Raw genomic sequence first — 15,102 nt, 5'->3', positions numbered from 1 at the left:
AGACAAGTAACCAGTAGTTGGTGCAGAGTAACTGCAGCCTGTGAGCCACCTGCTGTACTTCTGTGTCCAACCCCTTCATAGCTGGGGCTCATGGCCAGGGCAATGTGGAGAGTGAGATGAGGCCAGAGGAAGGCAGGAGCAACCTGGGACCCTGGATCTTCTTAGTTGTGAGCCGAGGTTTTCAGGGGGCAGGGGCCCTGGGGCCTGCCAGCACAGTAGGGGCAGTGGGAACAATGCAGGCCCCAAGAGGCATGCCAGGTGAGAAGGACTCCTCTTCAGGAAGGAGGCAGGGGAGGAAGGTGGGTCCTGGAGGATAGAGAAGTTGCATGGGTATTGGGCAGGAGTTCAAGCTGCTGGTGGAAGACATCATGGAGGAAGTAGAGGTGGTGGTGGTCGAGGAGCAGGAGCAGATGTCCTAAGAGGAGCAAGAAGAAAAGCTGGATAAGCAGGGCCAGGAACATCCAAGGCTCTGATTCCTGAGTGACCGGCCCTTCCTGGAGGTGCTGTTAGCACTGGAGGTGTATATGAATCCTGTGAATAAGAAAGTCCAATGGGCCTACCCTCCACTGAAACACAAGATCTGTCAGAGGTGGGCCCTCCATCTAGAACACAGAAGTGGCATCATCTGGGAGGCCATGTTTTCTGGGTTAAAATTATATCCCTCCTGCAGTGCTTGTGAAATTTGTTTTTTCTGGGCTAATACAAAAGCATTTTAACAGATCTGGAAGTTTTGGTACAGAGCTGATTTGTTGGATTATGGGTATTGGCTACAGTCCTGCAAATATGTTCCTGATACTATGGGTGATGTCCTTGCTAGTCTCATTAGTACAAATTGATACTTTGGCTTTACTTGCAGGGGTCTGAATCAGAATTTTCATTAGCACCAGGAACTCTTCAGAGAAAATGGTTGTCAGCTACACAAGTCTACAAAACACTGAATGAATTTGGGGATGAGGTTGGGATTTCTAAATGCTCATGCTAGTTATAGCTAGGAGTGTTTGTTTTCTGGAAATAAGCTATTTTTAGGAAGATGAGATAGATCTTAGTGCCTACCTGTTAGGAATAGAATGCCCTTGTGTTAGTGCATTAATATGCACAGGTTTGGGGCTTATTGGGCCTTCATACAGTCTGCATTGATGCGATGTGACTAGTTACTAATAACAAGTTGAAGTTAGACAATACCGGGCTGCTATTTATGACAGCTTTGCTGTTCCAGCCCTTTCACCTCAAGCATCTAGAGCCTCATTGGCTTAAAGCAGTATGTGAACCACCACCAAATGTCAGCCATGATGAGCGACCTAGATGCAGACATGCTTAACTATATGACCAACTTGAAGGTAAAGCTGCAGGCACTGATATTGTGAAGGGAGGTGACTGGGGAGGTGAGGGGAAAATGATTTACACTTGAAAACAGGAAAGGACAGCTCTTCTGTAAAGAGGTTTAATTTCTGTCTGTTCCACTTTGTCCTGGCAGGTGGAAGAATTCAGATAACCCACTGATTGCTGGAAGATCACTTTCTTTTGGAATAACAGATATTTCCAGAAGGAAGTGATTGTTAAGAAGTATCTCATTTGCAGAGCAGGGGCAGAAAGGGGCAAGTTTAACTTGGAATGTGTTTAGGCTCTTCTCCAAAACTCCTTTTACTGCAGATTACTGAACATCTTTTTCCACTTCAGTTCAATGGTACCAGATATTTGAACATGAGGCATACAGCCACAGGCACAACAGCAGCATTAACATCTTCCACTGCTTCTCTGACAACAACTTGCAGGATCTAGCAGGATTGCTGAGGTGGGGACCCACTGGGGCTCTGAAACATTGATGATTGATGTTTGAGTTCTTGGTGGCACATGGAAAAGTTTGGGGTCTGGCAAGAATGATATTGATCTTGCTCCTTTTCCTAACAGATCATCATTAAGGAGCAATCCTTTACAGTACTATGTGAGAAGAAAGGCTCAAGAGGTAACTGGGAGGAGGACAGGTGAGGAGACCAGGACCTGGGCACTGACATGAGTGGTTCCAGGAACCTTAGTCATTTATTTCACTTGCAAAGAAATTAAGACTCCATGAAATGCAGAGTGACATGAGAGCATTGCCATGGAAAACTGTACTGAAAAAGAGATTTGAACTAGGAAATCTTGAGGTAGATGAAGCAGCCTGTTTCCAAGGCCACTCAGATTTAAAGCTGTCTCAGTTGCACATCTCTGAATTGTTATTCCAAGCCAAAAACCCCACCTTCAGTCTCTTCTTAAATTCCTCTCCCTTCTCCCACTCTCTCCTTCCCGTCTCCCTTCTCCCCCTCCCATTAGTTCTCCCATTTCTCTCCTTTCTCCCCCTTCCCTCCCTTCTCCCTCTCCCCCTTCTCTCCCTCACTTCTCGTCTTCCCCCCTCTCTCCTTCCCCCTTCTCTCCCTCTCTTCCCTCTTACCACCCTCTTCCCCACCTGGAGAGCTCTTCCTGGGACAGAAACTCTGTGAGTTCAGGGGGATATCTGTCTTACTGGAGATGTTTCCCTCCCTCTCCCCTTCCCTCTCCGCCTTCTCCCCTCCCCATATTCCCCTCCCCTCCTCTTCTCTCCCTCTCCCTCCCATCTCACCCCTTCTCCCCTCCCTCCCTCCCTCCCCCCTCCCCTCATCTCTCCCTCCCCTCCTTGAGAGTTCTTCCTAGGGCAGAACTCTGTGTGTCTGTGGTGTCTGTCTTACACGTGGTGCTTCTGCAGAGTGGTCTGAGAGCCATCATTCACATTTCAGGGGAAAAGTTTCTGTTTTGAGCGTTTGGGGGCTTATGGCTGTTGGCCACTATGCTTGCTTTCTTATAAGCAGTAGATGTCATTGGGCAGATGTTGACTTGCTTGGGCTGTTTCCCATCATTTTAATTATGTAAAGTGAGGAAGGTTAAAAAAAAAAAAAAACAGGGGGAGGAGCCAAGATGGTGGAAGAATAGGACAGGGAGACCACTTTCTCCCCCACAAATTCATCGAAAGAGCAATTTAATGGAGAGCAAACTTCACAAAACAACTTCTGATCGTTAACTGAGGACATCAGGTGCCAAAAAAAAGCAGCCCATTGTCTTCAAAAGGAGGTAGGACAAAATATAAAAGATAAAAAGAGAGAAAAGAGCTAGGGTCGGAGATACATCCTGGGAAGGGAGTCTTAATAGAGGAAGTTTCCAAACACCAGGAAAACCTCACACTGGCAGGTCTGAGGGAAGTTTTTGAATCTTGGAGGGCAACCTAACTGGGAGGGGAAAATAAATAAAGCCCACAGATTATGAGCCCAAAAGCAACTCCCAGAAGAAAAGTACCCCAGACGCCTGCATCCGCCACCAGCAAGTGGGGGCGGAACGGAGAGGAGCGGGCGGCATTGCTTAGGGTAAGGACCGGGCCTGAGTGCCCTGAGGGCAATCAGAGGGAGGCTTTTGTGAGTTACCAACTTAAACTGTGGGACAGCAAAAGAGAGAGAGAAAATTAACCAGCCCAAACACAGTTCCAGCCGTTTGCAGAACAAAGGGACTGAGCAAGTCCAGAGGAGCTAGATGGCTGCGGACTGGCCCAGCCACAGCAGAGGCAGGGGGGGAAGGGGAAGGGGCAGGCTCTGCCCCAAGCATCCCCTACCACACTGCAAGCAGGCCTCCAGTTTCTAACCAAAGACTTCCTGAGATTCTGGATGGCTGACATCGGCTGGGAGGGTCGCAGCTAGACACAGGTGCACACACCTGACCAGCACAGGCGGGGACTGGGGTTGGGGATGCGGAGGGGAGAAGGCGTGCCACACCCAGGGAGAGTGCACCCGTCAAGGTCCTGGCTGCCTGAGCTGCTTGGGCCGGGGAAGGCATAAAACACAGGTGCAGTCGAGTCCATGCTTTTGTGGAACACCCGAGGGCTGGAACCGCGCGCAGCACAGGGCACGCTCCATATAGAGCAGCCGGGAGCCTGAGCAGTGTAGACGGGGAAAGCAGTGCTCCTCCCTCCCCGCAGCGTGACAGAACTAGCAACCTGAACAAGAGACCACCTCCGCCCGCCTGTGTCAGGGCAGAAATTAGGCACTGAAGAGACCGGCAAACAGAAGCCAAATAAACAAAGGGAACTGCTTCAGAAGGGACCGGTGCAACAGATTAAAATCCCTGTAGAGAACACTGACTACACCGGAAGGGGCCTATAGATATCGAGAAGTGTAAGCTGGAATGAGGAGCTATCTGAAACTGAACTGAACCCACACTGACCGCAACAGCTCCAGAGAAATTCCTAGATATATTTTTACTTTTTTTTAAATTAAAAAATATTTTTTTCTTTTCAATTTTTTCTTTATTTTCTTTGAAAATTCCCTATTACTCCCTCATTACTCCTTAACGTTCATTTTCATAGATTTTTATGATTTTTTTTTAATTAGGAATTTTTTTCTTTTTTTTTCATTTTTCTTTTTCTCTTGTTTCCTTTTAAAGTCCTCTATTATGCCTCTACTACTCCTTAATTTGCATTTTCATTTCACAATAACCTTGCAAAAAAAAAAGAAGCCCTATTTTTAAACCGAATTTCGTATATATTTCTAAATTTATTGTGCTTATGTTTCTGTTTTTAATATTGTATTTTTAAGAGCCTAACCTCTACTCTAGATTTCTAATCTTTGTTTTTCAGTATGTGATATAAATTTTGGACATTTAAGAAGCCAATATTAAGTTCCCATTTTTACTCGGGAATGTGTCGATTACTCTCTCCCACTTTTGACTCTCCATTTTCTACCTCAGAACACGTCTATTTCCACCTTTCCCCTTCTATTCCCAATACAATTCTGTGAATCTTTGTGGGTGTCTGGGCTATGGAGAACACTCTGGGAACAGACAACTGTGTAGATCGATCTCTCTCCTCTTGAGTCACACTTTTTCTCCTCCTGCTCATCTCTATCTCCCTCCTCCCTCTTCTCTTCTTCATGTAACTCTGTGAACCTCTCTGGGTGTCCCTCATGGAGGATAATATTTTCACCATTAATCTAGAAGTTTTATTATCAGTGGTGTATAGTTGGAGAAGTCTTGAGACTACTGGAAGAATAAAACTGAAATAAAGAGGCAGGAGACTTAAGCCCAAAATCTGAGAGCACCAGAAAACTCCTGACTACACCGAACATTAAGTAATAAGAGATCATACAAAAGCCTCCATACCTACACTGAAACCAACCACCACCCAAGAGCCAGTAAGTTCCAAAGCAAGACATACCACACAAATTCTCCAGCAACACAGGAACATAGCCCTGAACGTCAACATACAGGCTGCCCAAAGTCACACCTAACACAGAGATCCATCTCAAAACTCATTACTGGGCACTCCACTGCACTCCAGAGAGAAGAAATCCAGTTCCATGCACCAGAACACCAACGGAAGCTTCCTTAACTAGGAAATCTTTACAAACCAATCGTCCAACCGTACTCACTGGGTAAAACCTCCACAATAGAAAGGAACTAGTATACCTCCAGAATACAGAAAGCCCACTCCAGACACAGCAATCTAAACAAGATGCAAGGCAGAGAAATACCCAACAGGTAAAGGAACATGAGAAATGCCCACCAAGCCAAACAAAAGAAGAGGAGATAGGGAATCTACCTGAAAAAGAATTGAGAATAATGATAATAAAAATGATACAAAATCTTGAAAACAAAATGGAGTTACAGACAAATAGCCTGGAGATAAAGATTGAGAAGATGCGAGAATATGTTTAATAAAGACCTAGAAGAAATAAAAAAGAGTCAATTAAAAATGAGTAATGCAATAAATGAGGTAAAAAACACTCTGGAGGGAATTAAGAGTAAAATAATGGAGACAGAAGATAGGATAAGTGAGGTAGAAGATAAAATGATGGAAATAAATGAAGCAGAGAGGTAAAAAGAAAAAAAAAATCAAAAGAAATGAGGACAACCTCAGGGACCTCTGGGACAATGTGAAACACCCCAACATTCGAATCATAGGAGTCCCAGAAGAAGAAGACAAAAAGAAAGGTAATGAGAAAATACTCGAAGAGATAATAGCTGAAAACTTCCCTAAAATGGGGAAAGAAATAGCCAACCAAGTCCAAGAAACCCAGAGAGTCCCAAACAGGATAAACCCAAGGCAAAACACCTCAAGACACATATTAGACAAATTAATAAAGATTAAACACAAAGAACAAATATTAAAAGCAGCAAGAGAGAAACAACAAATAACACACAAAGGGATTCCCATAAGGGTAACAGCTGATCTATCAATAGAAACCCTCCAGGCCAGAAGGGAATGACAGGACATACTTAAAGTATGAAAGAGAATAATCTACAACCTACATTACTGTACCCAGCAAGGATCTCATTCAGATACGAAAGAGAATTCAAAAGCTTTACAGACAAGCAAAAGCTGAGAGAATTCAGCACCACTAAACCAGCTCTTTAGCAAATGCTAAAGGATCTTCTCTAGACAGGAAACACAGAAAGGTTTTAGAAACGTGAACCCAAAACAACAAAGTAAATGGCAATGGGACCACACCTATCAATAATAACCTTAAATGTAAATGGGTTGAATGCCCCAACCAAAAGACAAAGACTGGCTGAATGGATACAAAAACAAGACCCTTATATATGCTGTCTACAAGATACCCACCTAAAAACAAGAGATACATACAGACTAAAAGTGAAGGACTGGAAAAAAATATTTCACACAAACAGAGAACAAAAGAAAGCAGGAATCACAATACTCATATCAGATAAAATAGGCTTTCAAATAAAGGATGTGAAAAGAGACAAAGAAGGACACTACATAATGATCAAAGAATCAATCCAAGAAGAAAATATAACAATTATAAATATATATGCACCCAACATAGGAGCACTGCAATATGTAAAGCAAACACTAATGAGTATGAAAGAGGAAATCAATAGTAACACAATAATAGTGAGAGACTTTAATACCCCACTCACAACTATGGATAGATCAACTAAACATAAAACTAACAAGGAAACACAAACTTTAAATGACACAATGGACTAGATAGATCTAATTAACATCTATAGGACATTTCACCCCAAAACAATCAACTTCACCTTTTTCTCAAGTGCACACGGAACCTTCTCCAGAATAGATCACATCCTGGGCCATAAATCTAGTCTTGGAAAATTCAAAAAATTTGAAATCATTCCAGTCATCTTTTCTGACCACAGTGTGGTAAGACTTGATCTCAATTACAAGAAAAAAAAAAGTTAAATATTCAAACATATGGAGGCTAAATTACACGCTCCTGAATAACCAACAAGTCATAGAAGAAATAAAAAAATAAATCAAAATATGCATAGAAATGAATGAAAATGAAAACAAAACAACCCAAAACATGTGGGACACTGTAAAAGCAGTGCTAAGGAGAAAGTTCATAGCATTACAGGCTTACCTCAGAAACAAGAATAAAATCAAATAAATAACGGAACTCTACACCTAAAGCCACAAGAGAAGGAAGAAATGAAGAACTACATGGTTAGTAGAAGGAAAGAAATCTTAAAAATTAGGGCACAAATAAATGCAAAAGAAACTAAAGAGATCATAGTTAAAACAAACAAAGCTAAAAGCTGGTTTTTTGAAAAAATAAAAAAGAAAATGACAAACCATTAGCAAGACTCATAAAGAAACAAACAGAGAAGAACCAAATCAATAAAATTAGAAATGGAAATGGAGAGATCACAACTGACAACTCAGAAATACAAAGGATCGTAAGAGACTACTACCAGCAGCTCTATGCCAACCAAATGGACAACTTGGAAGAAATGGACAAATTCTTAGAAAAGTATAACTTTCCAAAACTGAACCAGGAAGAAAGAGATTTTAGCAGACCCATCACAAGCAAGGAAATCAAAACTGTAATCAGAAATCTTACAGCAAACAAAAGCCCAGGACAAGACGTCTTCACAGCTGAATTCTACCAAAAATTTAGAGAAAAGCTAACACCTATCTACTCAAACTCTTCCAGAAAATTGCAGAAGGTAAACTTCCAAACTCATTCTATGAGGCCACCATCACCCTAATTCCAAAACCATACAAATATGGCACAAATAAAGAAAAATACAGGCCAATATCACTGATCAACATAGATGCAAAGCTCCTTCACAAAATTCTATCAAACAGAATCCCACAACATATTAAGAAAATCATAGACCATGACCAAATAGGTTTTATCCCAGGAATGCAAGGATTCTTTAATATCTGCAAATCAATCAATGTAAATACACTACATTAACAAATTGAAAGGTAAAAACCATATGATTATCTCAATAGATGCAGAGAAAGCCTTTGACAAAATTCAACACCCATTTATGATTAAAACTCTCCAGAAAGCAGGAATAGAAGGAACATACCTCAACATAATAAAAGCTATATATGACAAACCCACAGCAAGCATTACCATCAATAGTGAAAATTTGAAAACATTTCCCCTGAAATCAGGAACAATACAAGGATGCCCACTCTCACCACTACCATTCAACATAGTTTTGGAAGTTTTTTCCACAGCAATCAGAGCAGAAAAAGAAGGAAAAGGATTCCAGATAGTAAAAGAAGAAGTGAAACTCTCACTGTTTGCAAGTGACATGATCCTCTACACAGAAAACCCTAAAGACTCTACCAGAAAATTACTAGAGCTAATCAACGAATATAGTAAAGTTGCAGGATATAAGATTAACACACAGAAATCCCTCGCATTCCTATACACTAACAATGAGAAAACAGAAAGAGAAATTAAGGAAACAATACCATTCACCACTGCAACAAAAAGAATAAAATACTTAGGAGTATATCTACCTAAAGAAACAAAAGACCTATACATATAAAACTATAAAACACTGATGAAATAAATCAAAGAGGACACAAACAGATGGAGAAACATTCCGTGTTCATGGATAGGGAGAATCAATATTGTCAAAATGGCTATACTACCCAAAACAATCTATAGATTCAATGTAATTCCCATCAAGCTACCAACGGTGTTTTCCACAGAACTAGAACAAATAATTTCACAATTTGTATGGAAATACAAAAAACCTCAAATAGCCAATGTAATCTTAAGAAAGAAGAATGGAACTGGAGAAATCAACCTGCCTGACATCAGACTCTACTACAAAGCCACAGTCATCAAGACAGTATGGTACTGGCACAAAGACAGACATATAGATCAATGGAACAGAATAGAAAGCCCAGAGATAAATCCACGAACCTATGGTCACCTTATCTTCAACAATGGAGGCAAGGATATACAATGAAAAAAAGACAACCTCTTTAACAAATGGTGCTGGGAAAACTGGTCAACCACTTGTAAAAGAATGAAACTAGAGCACTTTCTAACACCATACACACAAATAAAATCAAAATGGATTAAAGATCTAAATGTAAGACCAGAAACTATAAAACTCCTAGAGGAGAACATAGGCAAAACACTCTGCAACATGTATCACAGCAGGATCCTCTATGACCGACCTTCCAGTATATTGGAAATAAAAGCAAAAATAAACAAATGGGACCTAATGAAACTTAAAAGCTTTTGCACAACAAAGGAAACTATAAGCAAGGTGAAAATACAGCCCTCAGATTCAGAGAAAATAATAGCAAAGAAAGCAACAGACAAAGGATTAATCTCAAAAATATATAAGCAACTCCTGAAGCTCAATTCCTGAAAAACAAATGACCCAATCAGAAAATGGGTCAAAGAACTAAACAGACATTTCCCCAAAGAAGTCACACAGATGGGTAAAAAGCACATGAAAAGATGCTCAACATCACTCATTATCAGAGAAATGCAAATTAAACCCACAATGAGGTACCATTACACGCCAGTCAGGGTGGCTGCTATCCAAAAGTCTACAAGCAATCAGTTCCCACTGTTGGTGGGAATGCAAACTAGTACAGCCACTATGGAGAACAGTGTGGAGTTTTCTTTAAAAAACTGGAAATAGAACTGTCATATGACCTAGCAACCCCACTTCTGGGCATACACACCGAGGAAACTAGATCTGAAAGGGACACGTACACCCCAATATTCATCTCAGCACTGTTTATAATAACCAGGACATGGAAGCAATCTAGATGCCCTTCAGCAGACGAATGGATAAGGAAGCTGTGGTACATATACACCATGGATTATTACTCAGACTTTAAAAGAATTCATTTGAATCAGTTCTCATGAGATGGATGAAGTTGGAGCCCATTATACAGAGTGAAGTAAGCCAGAAAGATAAATATCATTACAGCATACTAACACATATATATGGAATTTATATGTGTTTATATGGAATTTATATGAATTTATATGTGTTTATATTTATATGGAAAGATGGTAATGATAACCCTATATGCAAAACAGAAAAAGAGACACAGATGTACAGAACAGACTTTTGGACTCTGTGGGAGAAGGTTAAGGAGGGGATGTTTCAAGAGAACAGCCTCGAAACTTGTATATTATCTATGATGAAACAGTTCACCAGCCCAGGTTGGGTGCATGAGACAAGTGATCGGGCCTGGTGCACTGGTAAGACCCAGAGGAATCAGATGGAGAGGGAGGTCGGAGTGGGTATTGGGATGGGGAACACATGTACCTCCATGGCTGATTCTTGTCAATGTATGACAAAACCCACTACAATATTGTAAAGTAATTAGCCTCCAACTAATAAAAATAAATGAAAAAAGAAACTATTAAAAAAAAAATCAGACTTGTTTCTATTAATTGAAATCAGGAAAGGGGGGGGAGGGACTCACACAGAATAGAACTGCTTTATTTGGGGGAAAGCTGCTTCTTTTCAGATATATATCTAGTGTATTCCTTAAACAAGTGAATCAGGTGAATTATGTGAGATGTTTCCTATTCTGAGCTAAGAAAAGAGTGGTAAACAGCTAAGATTTGTTTTTCATTGAAAGGCATGCAAGTGATGTTGATGAAATGTGGTGATGGTGGTTTCTAATATATTAAGGCACGCAGAGAATGTTGCACGTATTTTTGTTTGTACACTCTTAAGACTCACCAACTCTGTTGCTTATATTTAGTTATGTTGCATTTAGTTATGCTAATTTATATTTAGTCATATCATACCAAATAGTATGCTATTCTCATGACAAAGGTCTGTAAGTCTCCTTTGTGCAAGACTGTAACCCACTGTCCATCATCTGCTTCGTTTTTTATTATCACACTTAGCTTTTCTATTTTGCATCTCTTTCACCTATAACAGTAATTTTGAGAATACGGGCCATTGTGAGGTATTATGAAGAAGATCCTTTCTGTTAATTTATTTATTTTAATTGGAGGATAATTACTTTACAATCTTGTGATGTTTTTACCATACATCAGTATGAATCAGCCATAGGTATACACATGTCCCCCACCCCTTGCCATCCTGAACCCCACTCCCACCTCCTCTAGATGTAGGTTGTTACAAATACTAACTTTTGATGCCTCAACTCAAGCATCCAACTTACACTGGTCATCTATTTTACATATGGTAAGATCTATTTTACATATGGTATTTTGCATCTATTTTACATATGGTAAGATAGTAGTTTTGTGAATTAATTGATTTTAGTAGGAAGATAAGTACTTTATAATAGTGGTTGGTTTCTGCCATATGTTGTCAAACATGAGTGAGCCATAGGTATAAAAGTGTCCCCCTGCATCCTGAATCCTGCTCCCACCTCCCTCCCCACCTAGGTTGTCTCAGAGCACTGACTTTCGGTGCCTTGCCTCATGCATTGAATTCACACTGGTTATCTGTTTTACATATGGTAATGTATATGCTTCAGTGCTATTCTCTCAAATCATCCCACTCTTGCCTTCCCCCATTGATTCCAAAAGTCTATTCTTCACGTCTATATTCTATCTACTGCCCTGCATGTAGGATCATCAGTACCATCTTTCTAAATTCCATATATATACATTAGCATATAGTGTTTCTCTTTCTCTTTCTGACTTACCTCACTCAGTATAATAGCCTATATATTCATCCATCTCATTAGAACTGACTCAAATGCATTTCTTTTTATAGCTGAGTAAGATACCATTGTGTGTATATACCACAACTTCTGTATCCATTTGTCTGCTGATGGACATCTAGGTTGCTTCCGTGTCCCATCTATTGTAAATTATGCTACAGTGAATGTTTTTTCTTAAGTATGTGCTTAGAGGAAATTTAAGAGATCACAGACTCTCTCTCCCTGTAACTGACTTGAAAAATTAAAGCAGTTTTTAGTGTTGTTCAGAGAGGATAGGTTTTTATGTCTGTTTCTGTGTTCAAAGGAATCACCTGATTTTGAGAAACATGATTTTGAGAAATATCCCTCTTTACTTAAAATAGAAAACCTAATGGCTGAGTAATATTCCATGGTGTATATCTACCACAGCTTCCTTAAAGAATTCATTTGAATCAATACTAATGAGATGGATGAAACTGGAGCCCATTATACAGAGTGAGATAAGCCAGAAAGATAAAGACCAATACAGTATACTAATGAAAAGAGACACAGATGTATAGAACAGACTTTTGGACTCTATGGGAGAAGGCGAGGGTGGGATGTTTTGAGAGAACAATATTGAAACATGTATATTATCAAGGGTGAAACAGATCACCAGCCCAGGTTGGATGCATGAGATAAGTGCTTCGGGCTGGTGCACTGGGAAGACCCAGAGGGATGCAGTGGGGAGGGAGGCAGGAGGGGGGATGGGGATGAGGAATACATGTAAATCCATGGCTGATTCATGTCAATGTATGGCAAAACCCACTACAATATTGTAAAGTAATTAGTCTCCAGCTAATAAAAATCAATGGAAAAACAAAACAAACAAACAAACAAAAACACACAAAAAACAAAAAAGAAAACCTAAGTTGTTCCACATGAAAATCAATGGTCAGCATAGTTCTCATGCACTGGAAAGTAACAAAGAGTGGTCTGGAGGTGAGACATATAGAAAGGGAGACTCCAGTAAACCTGGAATAATAACAAAAGATAAATAAACAGCATCAATTGTGTATCTGTGTATTGTTCGGGCAGGGACTCAGGTCCCTGTTCAGCTCCATGTTGGCTTCTCAGGTTACTGTGTGGCAATTACCAGTCCGTGGAGAGTTGTACAGGGGGGGTTAAATCGTACTTTGGGATTGTGACAGAGGACACAGTTCTTTCTGTGGGGTGGGGGTTGGAGATGAAGGAGAAATAAGAAATAAGAAAAGGGACCATTGCAGTGGGTCTATTAATTTTACAAGGGCATGTGTAAGTTCATTTCCATGTGGAAGTTCATGGAAAGTACCTGGTGAACAAGGAACAGCAATGGAAATGGAGCTCAGCTTTGTTGGATGGTGGTACTCCAAGTATCCTCTCTGTTGGATGTCATCAGACAGTTGAATAGTATAGAACAAAGAAAAAGCCTTAACATTCAGTTTCCTATGAACCAGATAGCCTCCTTGTATATATGATTACGTGGTCTTTTGCTGAGACAGTTAGCTTCCCAGAGCTAGGATTCCAGGCAACATCTTAGCTTAGGATATGGAGGTATAATATATGTGGAGGGGCTGTGGCTATGGAGAGAGAGATGGGTGGGAAGGAAGTGAGAACGTTAGTTTCTGGCAAAAGTGACCAGGGGAAAAAGTAAATTGTCAGAAAACAAACAAGCAAACAAAAGGAGGTCCCATTATATATGTCTGAGCTTATGTGAACTCTTTTTTTTTTTTTTTTTTCCAGAAATTCAGCTAAGGTACAGTGTGCAGGGGCAGAAGTGAGGAGATTGGGGATGTTAAACAGGTAAGGGCCAGCCTACCCAACCATGTGCTCTGGGTCCCACGATGGCTCAGTGATTAATATCCCCATTTCCAGGAAGGCCTAAACTCTTTCCCCATGACCCTCTATCAGGCCCAGTTCCAGAATTATCAACATTTTTCTCATGAACCCTCTCGTGAGGGCCCCTCTTCCTTGCTCAATGGCTAGGTACAGACTGTTTTCAGCCTCAAGGGCAGTGTCATTTAACTGGGGGTTTGTCAGTACTCTGTGATCCAAGGGCCAAGGGGAACATCTGGAGCCTTCCCAGGAACGTGCAGAGCTCTCTCAGGAACTGGTGAGTGCCTAGAGTGGTCCTTGCCAAGTAGATGAGTACTTCCCAGAAACACATCCACCTCTGGACCAGGAAATGGACAGACTATCACAAATGAAACCAGGAGAGTTCAACATTTGTCCCATGGTGTTCTACTCTCATCCCAGATACAATGGTTTCAACCTGGGCATGCATGAGGGTGATATTTCTGTCCCACATGGGGTTCTCACTCTCCTATTTTGGGAGCCTACTTTCATGGAATAGGCTTCTCCCAAAAGCAGTACCTCTTCCAGGACAAAGGGTTGAATGCCAAAGTTTATGGGTTTATGGGTGTCGCATTCAAGGTGCACTGAATTAGATCTGCTGCTCAGTGTGAGCATTTGCATTTGAATGTCTACACCCCTTTGTCCCTTCTACAGAGGAGCATCTGAAGTTCCAGAAGTCAAGACTTGGCTGTCTCTGGGTACTGTCCTCACAACCAGCCCAGAAACACTATGGAAACATGTCTTCTCAGTTTCTTAATCTGTAAACTTCAAAGAATCCTTGGGGCTCCCTCAGGGTGATAAAAATATATATATAAAGCAACAACACAAGCTATTCTCTAATAACTCTGCAGTGGGAGTGAAATGGCATATCGGTGCATGGTTTTGGGGATGTTAGATTGAGATCATTTTAGACACACCAAAGTATTTATGTACATTCAGAATTTTTAGTAAGGTCTTGCAAAGAACTTAAAGACAAAAGTTTGAGATGGCATCCCCCAGCACCTAATATCTCCTGCCAGTGCTTCACTACAAAGTGTAGGTTTAGTTCTAAACAGTCCTAGAGTGAAGCGTGCAGAGATATTCATGGATCAGGTAGTAAAATGTAATTGTGGGTGGTTGACTTGGTTGCCATTCTCTGGAAATTTGGCATGATTTGTATCCCAGTATCATTAGAACTTTTACTTGGGCCCTAAAGTGTAGGTGCTAGTAGATTTGACTGCACATTTGGACTTCGGTAATGGTTTTCTTCCACTGGATATCAATGCATGTGAGATTTGGCAGAT

The 15,102-nt window shown here is 40.8% G+C and overlaps 1 pseudogene; it reads left to right on the top strand.

Moving 5' to 3' along the window:
- Window positions 1-116: 116 nt before the first annotated feature.
- On the top strand, window positions 117-14,576 carry LOC110136530 (testis-specific Y-encoded protein 8-like; annotated as a pseudogene).
- The last annotated feature ends 526 nt before the right edge of the window (window positions 14,577-15,102 follow it).

The sequence above is a fragment of the Odocoileus virginianus genome, unplaced genomic scaffold (assembly GCF_023699985.2).
Source record: "Odocoileus virginianus isolate 20LAN1187 ecotype Illinois unplaced genomic scaffold, Ovbor_1.2 Unplaced_Contig_40, whole genome shotgun sequence".
In the NCBI taxonomy this organism is placed as follows: Eukaryota; Metazoa; Chordata; class Mammalia; order Artiodactyla; family Cervidae; genus Odocoileus; species Odocoileus virginianus.
This window is presented reverse-complemented; position numbering and strand designations above follow the sequence as displayed.